We start from the raw sequence: 14,477 nt of genomic DNA, 5'->3' as shown, positions 1-14,477 counted from the left end.
CAAAGACTTTATGAGAAGGAGGCTGTTGATTAAATACACTCAGAACAACAACAGTCATTAACATTAGACTGATGACACGCCTCCCCATTCACACAGAACATGTCAGATATTACAGCATGTACATATAAAACATTAATAAACACTTAAATCTGCTTACAACTATATCACAGTGTGTTATAAACCAGTTATTACATGTTTATATACACATTATAAATGATCATTAGGGTGTTGTTTATAATTAATAATTATATTTGATAATGATAAAGTGATGAGAACATTAAAAAACTCTACACTAAAGACTACACTATGATACACACTTAAACTCTTTTATTAAGTAATTTAGTCTCAGTGTTCCATCCATTAGCAGCAGCAGTGAGACAGTTTGTGATTAATGACCTGAAACACAATTCCTGTAAAGTATTAGGATTATTATTAATGATGTTGTGGTTAACACATGAATCACTTTAATGACAGAATGGGCGGGTCAAGACTCACATTCAAGCAAACACAGTCAAACCTGATTGGATGACCTGTGAACCTGATGGACCATATTCCTGACCAGTTTAAAATAAACTTTCAGACTGACTGGAATCAACATGGATCTGGACCAGGACCAGTTTGTCAAACTGTTTGTGTTAATCATTAATTATAATTAGATTTCATTGTCTATTATTGGATGTTACATTGATTATTGGATGTTACACTGATTATTATTGGATGTTACATTGATTATTGGATGTTACATTATATACAGTCATAGCAACAGCTGATTGTTTCATGTGGAAGATAAATTTAACATGTTGAACATTTTAACAGACATGATAATATTTTCATGTGATGATTAAAGACACAAGACAGTAAAACAGGTTAAAGTTGATTAAAAAAATCAAAAAATGATTTTTTTATTTCTGTAGATGAAGAAGAGTTCTGAAATAAAAAATAAAGTGTAAATGTGTCTAGAAAGTGTTTCCTGTCTGGGGTGTAAAAGTTGTTTGTGGATGAAACCAGAAACAGACTTGAATAAATTAAGCTGTGTGTTGAAATGAAAAGCTGAAAACATCAGATCTGTGTGGAGCGATGAGGAGACTGTAACCTTCCTCACATGAAACACATGAAAGTAACAGAAATGTCACATTTCCATCATGTTCTCCATATGGCTTTCCATCGTTTGAGCTTTGACTGGAGCTCTTTTAATTATGTAATTTTGTTGTGTCCTCTTCTTCAGCTCCACCAGTTGTTTATCTCCATCAACCAATGAACTCATATTCACACAACAGCAGTGGATGAAACAAGCAGCAAGTCAGTCTTTCTTTTCATGAGTTTGTGTAAATTCAGATAAAATTTGAGCCAAATAGAAACTTGACTTGTGATGTCACACAGATAATTATAACTTTAAAAGTCCAGTGTTTGCCTGATCCATCCACCCCACCCGCCTCCTTACACACTTTCTCACTTTTTATACTACGTGACCTGAACATTTTGTCATTCGTGTGTGTAGGATATAAAACATTTTATTTTGAAATAAATGCTTCAAACTTTAAGTTTAAAAGCTGATACACAAAGAAAAAATCTTCTCACCCACACATACACATGCCTTCACTCACAGTGTGTGTGTGGTTATCACAGTATTTCCTTGTATGTGACAGTTTCTGGGAAATCTCATCAACCCACTAAACTGGAAATGTTCTTTCATTCAAAGAAAACACATCAGCTGATGCAAAAGCTGTCATGCCATTGTTATCATTAAATTATTAGCATTACTATTGTACTATTATTATGTAATTTGCAGAGCCTCCAGCATCATCAAGGACCCGCCCTTTCAAGCGCAATCTCCAACCAGGAACCACCAGGTGAAAGTGTGGTATTGGGGTTAATCCTATAGATTAATAAGAGTAATTGTGAAGAGGAAGTGTTGGGTCATAAGTAGGATCTCCCAGCACTATATAAATGATATGTAATTGCGTAAAGTATTTCACTTGTACATCTCAACAACCTCCTCAAGTGAATTTATCTGGTTAACAATTATGTTTTCACACACTTGGTGGTCTCTAGTTTACACAAACTGATACATCTTGCCAAGATATCCTTCACTGCTTATCTGGTAAATGGATGTCCTCATTCATTCATTCATTAATCATTCATCGTATTCAATGCATTTATTCATGGTTGCATTTAATTACTCATTTGTATGCTTTGTCGTTATTAGTTGTGTATGTAGTTTACAAAATGTATAGAAAACTTGATTCTTATGTGGTTTATGTGTATGAAGTATTACGGTCACTGTACACCAGTCAAAAACCTCCAGATTTGAGATTAAGTTAATTATTAATTATCAAATTAATTAATTGTTTATTGAGTGCAATCACACTGCTTCAGCTTTGTACCAATTAACATGTTTACGATGGCTTATTAATTATCATTAAGTAGTATTAACTCTACAAGTGAGTGGAGAACAGGAGAGCATGGCGATTAATTAGTCTCAAAACCAACGCACATAAAAACCAAGCAAGTGATACAAGCGCACAGACCAGGGGAGCATTTCTCGCTCCCTCGTCAAGTTGACTTTTGAGACTTTGGAAGCAGGGCTGGAATAGACAGTGGCTGATGTCTCCCCTCCTTTGATTGGTCACTTTGAATACTGACCATGATCTTTGATTGGCTGTTTGGTTTGATCACTGACACAGATAGGCAGTTGCCCAAGAGAACTTAAACGATAACCCTCCTCTTTTATTTTCATAGACATTTCAACCCTGCAGGTTTTTGTTTTTGCTATTCTTCTTTCCTTTTCCTACATTTTATTATTTGCTAGACAATTTAATTAATTTTTATATGCGGCTACCTTAAATTAGTGAAGTGTAGTCACTGCAACTTTTACAATGAAATTAACAATTACATGAAGGGTGCAGGGTGGGGTGATTCTGAAATGTGAAGTGCTCCTAGCAGCTCTTTACACTCAATAGCAAACTTAAGGGGTTCCAAAACGGGTAAAGAAAGTGTACAGGTCTTTAGCAAAAGTGACTGGGTCGCTTATTGTGGAGAGGGTGGGTCTTGGTACACCCAGTGAAGTCTTTACTTTTTAAAATGCTTGTCTGGTGTTCATGTTCAATTTTATCTTTATATCTGAGTTTGGCTTTAAGGATGTCATTTTTAACAGTTCGGTAAGCCCAGCATTTAAAGTTCATTCATTCATTCATTTTAAGTCGTGGATCACTGTATCCCAGTATGTATGTGGGTGGGGTCCCATGATTACTGAGTAGTCATTTAATAATGTAGTAATGACTACTGAGTCCTCATTGGTCGGAACGTCAACGTGTTGATGATGGCAAAACACTGTTTTGTGTTGTCCCCCAAGGTCCCGTACTTGCTCCCGCCAGGCCACAATATTCAAAAACATAAAATATCTTTTCTTTTTTACTGTTACATGGATGACACACAGATCTACTTCTGCCTAGTGCTTAGCCTAGATCCCTGAAGCCCTTTTCCACTGATAAACTAAACCATTTATTATGTGATGTACGTCCACTTTATTCTGGAGAGGTGTTACATTTGAGAGGATGATGGAGGGAAGAGGCAGTCTGAAAGGGTTACAAAGGGTAGAAGGGTGTAGATGTACGGTGTTGTAGCGGAGTTCTGGCTGTAGCGCAAAATTTGCAAGTAATCCATGTCCTTTTGTTGATTGATCATCTTGACTTGACAACTGTAGACAATGGTACCCAGGAGACACAATAATAAACGAGAACACAGCTAGACAGGACGATACGTTGACATGGAGACAGGTAGAGCACAGATTGTGTCGTTGCAGCAGAGCACTCTATAAAGAGAACTGTCTATTTCGAAAAAGTGAACTCAGTATAGAGAAATGTGTAAGAAACTGTAACAGAATGAGCTGAGAGTTCGACTGAGGACAGAAAACACTTGAAAACACAGAAAGAAAAAGACTGAAATAAATCTGTCACTGTGTGCTACTGTGTGTCTGTGTGTGTTAGCATGCTAACAGCCTCTAATGAGGTTTCTGTATTCAGTTCAGTTTGACGAATAAATCAGCGGAACAACGGGAACTCTTTAGAAAAACAAACTCAGTCTCCGTTTCTGTCTCAGGTTCAAATAAACTTGAAGCTGCTGAACAAGAAACCAATTCTCGACAAAATGTAAAAAAACAATGTTGATAAATCAGAACAGACACAAGTCAAATAGTAAATACATCATATATGCATGTTTAAATTACATTTACATATATGTTCAGACACACTGCATGGCCAAAAGTATGTGGACAGATCTGTTCACACAGTTTCACATCACAGTGTCCTCTGGTCATGGGTGGTCCTACGTACTGGACAAAAAAACAGTAAAGATAAATATTATGTCAGACTTTGTATCAATAGATCCTATTTATTGTTTAGGGCTTATTAGTTTTTGCCTTAGCAACAGCTTCTCTTCCTGGGTTCCATATTCAAATAAAATACATATAATCAGATTATTATTTTCAATGAATTTATTCATTTAAACATCCAAAGTACAAAGAAAGAAAGAGAACCTGTTTTATTTATTGTGTTAACCTCTCCAGCTGCTTCTTCAAACCTTTAGTTATTGTAGATTGTTGAGTAGTCTCACATAGCCAGACCTCCACACTTAGGAGAAAGGTTTGGCTCAGCTACTGAGTGAACCATGCGGTGAGACAGTTTCATTACTGACTTTAGAAACAGCTACTGACTGAACCATGTGGTGAGACAGTTTCATTACTGACTTCATGACTGACTTTAGAAACAGCTACTGACTGAACCGTGTGGTGAGACAGTTTCATTACTGACTTCATTACTGACTTTAGAAACAGCTACTGACTGAGGGACAGCAGTTTAGTCAGCTGCTGTTTCTAAAGTCACAAATGAATGTTTTTCTCGGTTTTTCTGTTTGTTTTGTTTCTGCAGCAACTCAGTTCAACCAAACAACTATGTTTCAACACACACACACTCAAACACACACACACACACACACACACACACACACACACACACACATCCTTTCTTTAATTTTCAATTAAAAATACACCAAAAATTTCTCTCTGTTTGAATTTTTAAGATTCAGATCAATAAAACTCAGTTGGTGACATTTATTATTAGTTTTATTATATTATCAGTTTAATGACAGACAGTAACAGACAGCAACAGACAGGAAAAGACAATATTAGACAGTAACAGACATCAACAGACAGCAACAGAAAGGGGGAGAAACAACAGACATCAACAGACACCAACAGATACCCACAGACACTAACAGATACCCACAGACTACAGACAGTCAGGACTCAAGAGAAGATCATTAGTGCTGAGCACCTCTCCAGGAATTAGACACATCCAGAGTCAGGAAACCTTCACACACCCTGAACATGAACTGTTCCATCTTCTGTCCTCTGGGAAGCGCTAAAAAGCTCTGACCACCACCAACAACACTTAGTTTCCTGTATTACAGTTTCAAATACAGACTTTGCAATAACATGAAATAAATCTGTGAATCTATAAATCTAAGAAGAAGACTGTATATTCTGACATAAAACACATTCTGTAGGTTAATTAAGTAACTTATGACATATCTATATGTTTATATCTATATACTGTATCTACATCTGTAAATATATCTATATGTTTATATCATAGTATTTATTCACTCTGCAGTAACACACACTCTGTAGCTGTATAATTTTTTTTTTTTTATATCCCTTCTTACAGTTTGACCTGTGTACATTGTATGCTGTGGATGTTGTATTTATATATGTATGCATCTGTTGCTTATACATAACATTTTTAATGACAGGGTCACTGGTTCGATCACTGACTCCTCCTCTTCACATTTGTCACAAGTGTGTACGTGTGTGTTAATTCAGGAATATGTATAATAATATGATCTCAGTGTTTGATGCAAATGCTGATATTGAACTTTAATATATATGAAACAATATGTAACAATTTACATGTATTAATCGCTTTTTATTGCCATTCAATTCAATTTTATTTATTTATATAGCGCCAAATCAAAACAAAAAGTCATCTCATGACACTTTACAAATAGAGCAGGTCTGGACCGACTCTTTATAATATTAGACCCAACAGTTCCTACCATGAGCAAGCACTTTGGCGACAGCGGCAAGGAAAAACTTCATTTTAAGAGGCAGAAACCTCAAGCAGAACCCGACTCTAGGTGGGCGGTCATCTGCTTTGACCGGTTGGGTTGGAGAGAAAGAGGGGGGGGGGGGGGGACAGACAGACATACAGAGAGAGACAGAGAGAGAGAGAGAGATAGATGGAGAGACACAGACATACAGACAGACAGGCAGACAGGCAGAGATGTATGGCAGCACTAGCAGTAGCCATAGCAGCTATAATTATAATAATAATGGAAATATGACTGATAATAGTAGTTACAGCTGTAATAATAACTGAGATATGATTAATAGTAGCAATAAGGGCAGGCCTGAGCCAGCTCTAACTATAAGCGTTATCAAAAAGCAAAGTTTTAAGCCTACTCTTAAAAATATAGTGTGTCTGCCTCCCGGACCCAAACTGGGAGCCGATTCTACAGGAGAGGAACTTGATAGCTGAAGGCTCTGGCTCCTGTTCTGCTTTTGGAGACTCTAGGAACCACAAGCAACCCTGCATTCTAGGAGCACAGTGCTCTAGTGGGGTAATAGGGTACTATGAGCTCTTTAAGATATGATGGTGCCTGAGACAAAGTAAGAGCTTTGTAGGTCAGGAGAAGGATTTTAAACTGTATTCTGAATTTTATAGGGAACCAGTGCAGCGAAGCTAATACAGGATTGTGTGAATGGATTGTAACATCACTTAAAAAATGAGACCCTTCCTGACTTTCCCAGTTGCTTATAACCTGTGGACTGATTTCTATGTAAAGGACTTGGGATGAATTTTCTGTGAAAATCCAAAGGAGGTGATGTTATGAGCTCCATGTTCAGTTCCCCTACAGTGCGGTGTGTAACACTAGCCAACGTTAGCTTAGAAATGGAATCAAGTCAACAAACGACCGGCACCCACCACCCTAAACACAGAGTCCAACACAAAGTCCATGTAGCTTGCTTGCTAACACGGACAAATGATTATTTAGCTAATGTAGCAAAATACTGGCTTGAGTGCATAACATCAGGTAATTCATCCAGACTCCTGGGGCCAACATGGGCTAGCGTGTCGTTTGCAAAACACTTCATCAGTTAATGACATGAAATAATGCCGGATCCATGCAGCGTAACTAAGTTACAACTAGCTGGCTAACCTTAGCTTGCTTGCGTGCGAGCAAAATACTATCTGAGTGGATCTGTTAGTTGGCTAGCTTGCCAAATTACTTCACCAGATAACATGATCTATAATACCAACTGATGTATTATGACAAGGCATTGATTTTAGCCAACAATAAATTATGTAACAGTATGAAGCAAAGGTGTGTTAACTTTATAGTGTAGGGCAATTGGACGTATATATCGGTGGTCCATCGCTGTTTTTTTTTAGGGCGATTTTTGTCATTTTATTTGGCTAATTTAATGGTCTGCATCCAAAGAATGAGTGAGAGCCGTTGCTCAGCAACAGACTCTCGTTCAGCGAGCTAACCCAGAGAGGCCAGCGGTGACAGAGAGGCAGCAGGGGAACACAGTGTGGCACGTTGCTGAGCCAATGGTCCAGAAATATAGGAACATTTCAGATAGTAACCTTATTCTAAATATGATTGTAAATCACAGAAAATCAGTCTGGTGTATGTCACTTCATTGTTTTGGCACGCTAATCTATAGACTGCGGGCACAAGCAACAAGATGCTGACTGCCGTTCACTTTACGGCCACCGCTGTCATTAAAAACAACGACTTTCTGAAAACTCCATATAGAACCTTTAAAGGTTTAAATTCTAAATGTTCAAATGGATTGAATTTAATTAGTGATCAAGCGAAGGAATCTGAACCTGCTGCTGTGAAAACAAAGACAACACATCTGTCATTGTCTTTTCATGGTAACCCTAGGAAGGTTTTAATGAAGTGATCAGGGATCTGTAAAACTACTGGCAGGACAAATTAAAGTAATAACAAGGTCAGTTTTTGGGAAAAGGAACTCTTTTGAGTTCACAGTCAAAAAGTCAGAATTAGTTAGAGGACACACATCAGAGAGAGAGACACTATTGAGCATGTGCAGTGCCGCACAATGAGGACGAAGGAAAGAAGAAACGCTTTGGTGATGTTTGAACTGTGTGAATAATAAAACCCAAAATATATCAATGGTGAAACTAGCTGAAGGACAAATGCTGGGTAATTTGATCCTGACAGGCAGAGTTGAGGGTGAACCGGGTTAGAGGTCAGAGGTCAGCTGGAGTTCATGTTCAGTTAAACTTTATTCCAATATGACAAAAGTAACAAACAGAACACATGAACATCATGTTGTTTGCATGTGTTTGTTTACAGTTATGAACTTATGAATGAATGAAAGTAAAAAACATAAAACATAAAATAAACTGAGCTGATTTAACACAGTGAGGTCTGCAGGGGTGAAAATAATTTAACATATCAGACTCCTAACTGACAGACTGAAGAGAAACTGACAATTGAAAATAACCCTAACCCTTAAAATCAGTCGGACCTTTGAGTCAGTGCATGTCTATAAAATCATGTGAGGAACCAGTTTAATGTTACAACTTTGTCCATAAATCAAACACAAACTATTCAAGACAGTTTTTTCACAACTGTGATTTAAATAAAATGACTTTTATCTCCGGAAGATGTAATTAATTTATTTCTTTTAGAGGAGGAGTTATGTCCAAACCTGCTGTACATATAAAGTTAGTTTGAATACGGCCCCTGGATCCTGGACACCTGTAATCATTCTGGTTGACCAATCAGATGGCTCAGTGTGTCTGCAGAGTTTAGTTGTTTTTAGTTTTTCAAACTGAAGGTGAACATGAACCTGCTATGGGTTTATCTGAGTTCATGTGTTCACGTGTGTGACCTACATACGTGTGTTACTGTGTGTACGTTGATGTCTTATATCTGACGGCGGTTGGTCCTGGATCGTCTCTTGGACGTTCGGTTTTTCACCAGAGTTTTCGGCTGAGGAATGATTGGCTGAGGGGGGAGGGCGGGGCTCTGTGAGACATGGCCAGGGCTTTGGATGACTTGGGCTGGGTTCTGTGGCAGGAAGGCGGGGCTCTGGGGTTTGGCTGAGCGAGAGTTGAACTTTTTCTTCCCGCCCTCTGCAGAGTCGGAGTTCTCATCTTCTGTAAGAAAATATTAAATAAATAAAAGACATAAGACATTATGAAATAAATAATCACATGAATAGATAAATAACTAAAATATATAAATGACCCAAGAAATATTTAATACTTTAAATTAAAACTTAATTCATTGTAATGAAGTGTTTAATCATTCTTATTTTCACAATAACCTAATTTTATTCGATATCATTTTTATTTCATTATAGACATTTTATTTCAAGTCTGTTTTTATTTTATAATGGCATTTTTCATGACAGTAATGATACCAATCACATTGCTTCTAACTCTTAAGCTAGCAATATCTGCTACCAGAATTAGCCTGTTAGCTCCTGTTAGCTAGAGGGACAACAATGTCAAAGTCATTTTGAATCAACAACCTGCAGCTGTAAATAAGTGCACAGACCCTTAAACTAAAACTCTTTAAATGTTCAGCCTAAGCTTAACAAAGCTGCTAATTCTGCCTAACTAGCCAGCTAACTAGCTGGGCCAGCTCTTTAGCTTACTCGGGTATATCATTTACATAACCGTAGGTCCAGATAATCCTGTGCAGAGTGTGGTTCCTTTATGTTCTGCTGTACTGTGTCACATGGTGTGCAGGGATGTAAACATGATTTTAGAAATACTGAGGCCCTCCCCCAGAAAAAAACTAATATAAATCAAGTTTCAAATGTATTTTTTATAATTATTTGTTTATTTTATTGTTAAGTTATTTTGTTCTCTGTCAAGTGAAACCTATGTCACCATTCAATGAGCTGTTTTCGGTTTTGTTACAATTTATTTCTCAGATAATCTGATGGGTCTAATGGATATTTTATAGATAATTCTCTCAAACCATAAATGACCACTTGAGGTAATCTGAAAATTGTTAAAGTACTGTCAGTAAGTCAAATTTATTTAAACAGCACCTTTCACAAGTTAATATTAATCACCAAATTTGGGGATACATGGTTTTCACTGGACATGGAAGCTGCACACTTCCCCCAACCCAACAAATCAATGTAAAATATGAACTCTCAACTGGTTGGTTAGGTTGGCCCCTAACCCAGCTCAAGGCTCCTTAAGTCCTGTGCAGACCTCCACCCCTGGTGAGCCCGCTACAGTTCGCCTATCAACCTGGCATTGGGGTGGATGACGCTGTCATCTACCTCCTACACAGATCACTCACTCACCTGGAAAAGGCAGGGAGCACTGTGAGAATCATGTTCTTTGATTTCTCCATTGCCTTAAACACCATACAGCCCACGCTTCTAAGGGACAAGTTGGAGCGCAAAGGGGGGGACCAGTACCTCACAGCATGGCCTCTGGACTACCTCACCAACCAACCACAGTATGTGAGGATACGGGACTGTGAATCCGACATGGTTGTCTGCAGCACGGGGGCCCCGCAGGGAACTTTCCTGGCTCCCTTCCTCTTCACCCTCTACACTGCAGACTTCACACACAACTCTACCAGCTGCTACCTGCAGAAGTTCTCTGATGACTGCAACTGTCGGCCTCATCACAGATGGGGACGACAGGGAATAAAGAGAATTGACCTAGGACTTTGTGGACTGGTGCTGCGGAACCGCCTCCACATCAACGTGGGGAAAACCAAAGACATGGTGGTGGACTTTCGCCGGTGCAAACACACCCCTCCCACACCAGTGAACATCCAGGGAATGGACATTGAGATGATGAAATCTTACAAGTACCTGGGTGCTCACCTGAACAATAAACTGGACTGACAACACAACTGCACTGGACCAGAGGGGCCAGAGCAGACTCTACCTGCTCAGGAGACCTTCTTTGACTCTGTGGTGGCATCAGTCATCTTTTATAGAGTGGTCTGCTGGGGCAGCAGCATCTCAGGTGCTGACAGTAAGAAACTATACAGACTGATTAAGAAGGCTAGCTCTGTTCTGGGATGCCCCCTGGACTCAGTGGAAGTAGTGGGAGAAAGGCGAATGATGGCTAAGCTATCATCCCTGAGGGAGAACAGGTCCCACCCCATGCAGGACACTCTGGCAGCACTGGGCAGCTCCTTCAGTGACAGGCTGCTTCACCCGCAGAGTGTGAAGGAGAGCAGGTCTTTCCTCCCGGCAGCTGTCAGGCTTTACAATCAGAACTGCTACCAGTAAACCACACACACTAGAATGGACAATCCACTATGCAATATCTACATCTCTCTATGTGCAATACAGTAAAATTACTTCACCCGTTCTGTGAACTTGTAAATTTGTAAATTATAGTTTGTGTTTTTTATAACTGTTCTTAGTCTTTATTGTTTTTATTTATTATATCTTGATTTTTCTTACTTATGTCTCTACTATTGCACTAACCTGTATGCTGCTGTAACAATGCAAATTCCCCCGCTAAGAGATTAATAAAGGATGATCTTATCTTATCTTATCTTATCTTATAACTGTATCTACAGAACTGATAGTCATGAATAATAATAAGACCTAGGGCTGTTGTTCTTTGTGAGGCTGTAAAGTGTGCTACTGTGTGATCTTATAAATAAAAGTATCTTATAATAATATACAGTATGTTTTTGTCTCACCATCTTCTTCCTCCACACTGCTAGCAGCAGCTGCAGCCGGTTCTGAAATCAATCAATCAATCAATCAATCAACAGAGACGTTTATAAAACAATACAACAGTCAGATTTAAACATATTCAGAGGTAGAAGAAGAAAACAGGACATACCAGGTGCTGTCACCTGATTGGCTGCTGGAGCTACAAAAAATACAAAAATTAAAATCAAATGAATGGATGAATACATGTAGGAATGAATGGATAGATGGGTGAATATGTGAATAAGACTGAATATTTGGATGGATTAGGTGAGCTGATTCATAGATGAATGGATGAATAAAGATAGATAAATAAGTAGATAAATGAACGGATGAACTGATGAATTCGTTGAGTGTATATTGTTATATATACATATTTATTCATATGTGTATATATAAATTGTGTTCTCACCGTCTGCAGTCTCTGAACTGGACATGCTGGTATCTGAAACACATCAACACAATTCAGTTTATTATTGTTATCTCTTTAGCATTATAATCACAATCATTTTCTCAGAGTTGCTGACACACATGAACAGGTGAACAGGTGAGTTACAGCAGTCTACAGTCTGAATAGCAGACAGCTGCTGTGAATTATAAACCATTGCTGTGGATGCAGCTCTGATCATAAACTCTGGAGGACCACACAAAAACGTTAGTTTTCCATTAATCCATTAAAATACTATGGAAGATTATTTTTCTAATAATCATTTTAATATATTTGAAAAGAACAGAACTTTCAATTCATGGTTAATGGCTAAAGTGTCGCTAGAAAATACAAGAAAAAGAGAAGATGAAAACAACTCAGAAAAAGCAAGAGAGGACACAAGGACACAAAGTGCTGGATTGCAGGGAAATCACCCAAATTGAAGATGACAGACATGAAGAAACACTGAACGGCAGTGTTTAAAGACTGACAATCCAAACTGCCCCGTTGCCTGCTATAAAAATTAATTATCCCTTTACCCTCTTGACACTAAAGCTTTCTACCTTTAACCACTAAAAACATCAGCAGCTACTGAACAGACAAGCAGTGTGGTACTCTTGTGAGCCCATGGGGTTTAATTTCCTTGGCAAAATTTTACCCCAAATCAGCTAGACAGTCGAGCTCAAAGAGACACACCAATCACAGCTTGAGGAGCATAGCTATCCAACTCCTCTCTCAGGCCGGTCTTGAGAGTAGGGAGATAACGTCTGTGACTGGGCACAGATATGAGGGCAGCCTGAGGAGCTACTGGGCTCCAGCCATTACAGACAGGGAAAAGTGGAGTAAGATCCTGTCCTCCAATGAAGACAACAGCAGCAGAGCTGGTGAGTGCCTCTCCTAGTTGCCACACACTAACCCTAACCGGTAGTGGAAGAAGGAGAGATGAATGAGAACCGAAACGTCAACATCAGTATTCCCAAAGAAGTCCCATTCATCACTTCCCCATCAATGGAAATGTTCAGTTTAACGTGAATTATAACAGCTCAGTAGGCTAATCTTAAAGAGGACCTATTATACTAATTTCCAGCTCTATATCTTTATTCTGGGACACCACGAGAGCAGCTTTGCATGATCCACAGATCAAATAAGTCCTTCTTCATCTTATTATGGCCCTTCATGCAGCCTCTTAGTTCACCCTCTGTCTGACACAAGCCGTTTGAGCTCTTGTCTCTTCAAGGCCCGCCTCCCTAAAAGCCCACTTTCTTCTGATTGGCCGGCTCCCTGCAGCCCACGAGGGGCAGGGAGACGCCTCTGAGCCCTGAGCACAGCGCACCGCTTCATACTGAGCCGCTGTGGTCAACTGCAGGACAGCAACAGTAACTTAGCTTGGAAAATAGAGACATGGGAACTGAATGTGGTGAACTTCCTGTTTATCAGGCCACACATGAGACAAGAAGTAGGTTGGAAAAACAATAGATGCTGCTGGAGCTGAGTGTTTCTGGGGACTGGGTCTCACTGATTACTGTACAACTTTACTCACTGATTTTGGTGAAACTCCATCATTTTATGGAGAAAAAGTTTTCTGGTTTTCCCTCTGATGTCCTCTGCCTCAACTCTCGGTGATTTACAGAGTTTCCTGATGGACAGAAAGCTTTAGAAAGTAACTGCTAACTGCTGCTAACTGTAGCTGCTGTTAGCTCAGTTTGCTCTGAGCACCAGGGGAGTGTTGGTGTTTATACCACCAGCACAGGAGCTTTGGACCACGGGGAGGAGGAGGTTTGAGTCAGATGGTTAGAGTCAGCTAACTAAGAGCATAGATATAGATATATATCTATGGCTAAGAGGACTGCTAGCTGCACAGCTAACTAGCGAACGGCAGCTACAGTTAGCAGTAGTTACTTTAGCAACAAGTAAAGCCATCTGTCCATCAAGAAACGACCACCTACCTACCTACTTTCCTTCACAACAGAAAAAGCTCTCTCTGTGAGACATACTGAACAACCTGAGTAGCGGTAAAGAGCAGTCCTAAGCAGAGCAGCCCAACAACTCAGACAGACTGAGTGGTGGATGAGTGCCCCTCTACTTCATGGCAGTGCTTTTTTTTTCTTTCTTGTTCTTCTTCTTCTTGGGTGTGCTGTCACTGCTGTGCCCTGAGCAGAATACAATCTGAGGAAATCCGGCATGTATTTTGCAATAGGTCTCACGGAAGTAATGCACAAAAAGTGAAGGGAGCGTTCTGAGCAG

Source organism: Enoplosus armatus, chromosome 16 (assembly GCF_043641665.1).
Source record: "Enoplosus armatus isolate fEnoArm2 chromosome 16, fEnoArm2.hap1, whole genome shotgun sequence".
Classification (NCBI taxonomy): domain Eukaryota; kingdom Metazoa; phylum Chordata; class Actinopteri; order Centrarchiformes; family Enoplosidae; genus Enoplosus; species Enoplosus armatus.
The sequence above is the reverse complement of the archived record's forward strand: the minus strand, read 5'-3'. Positions refer to the sequence as shown.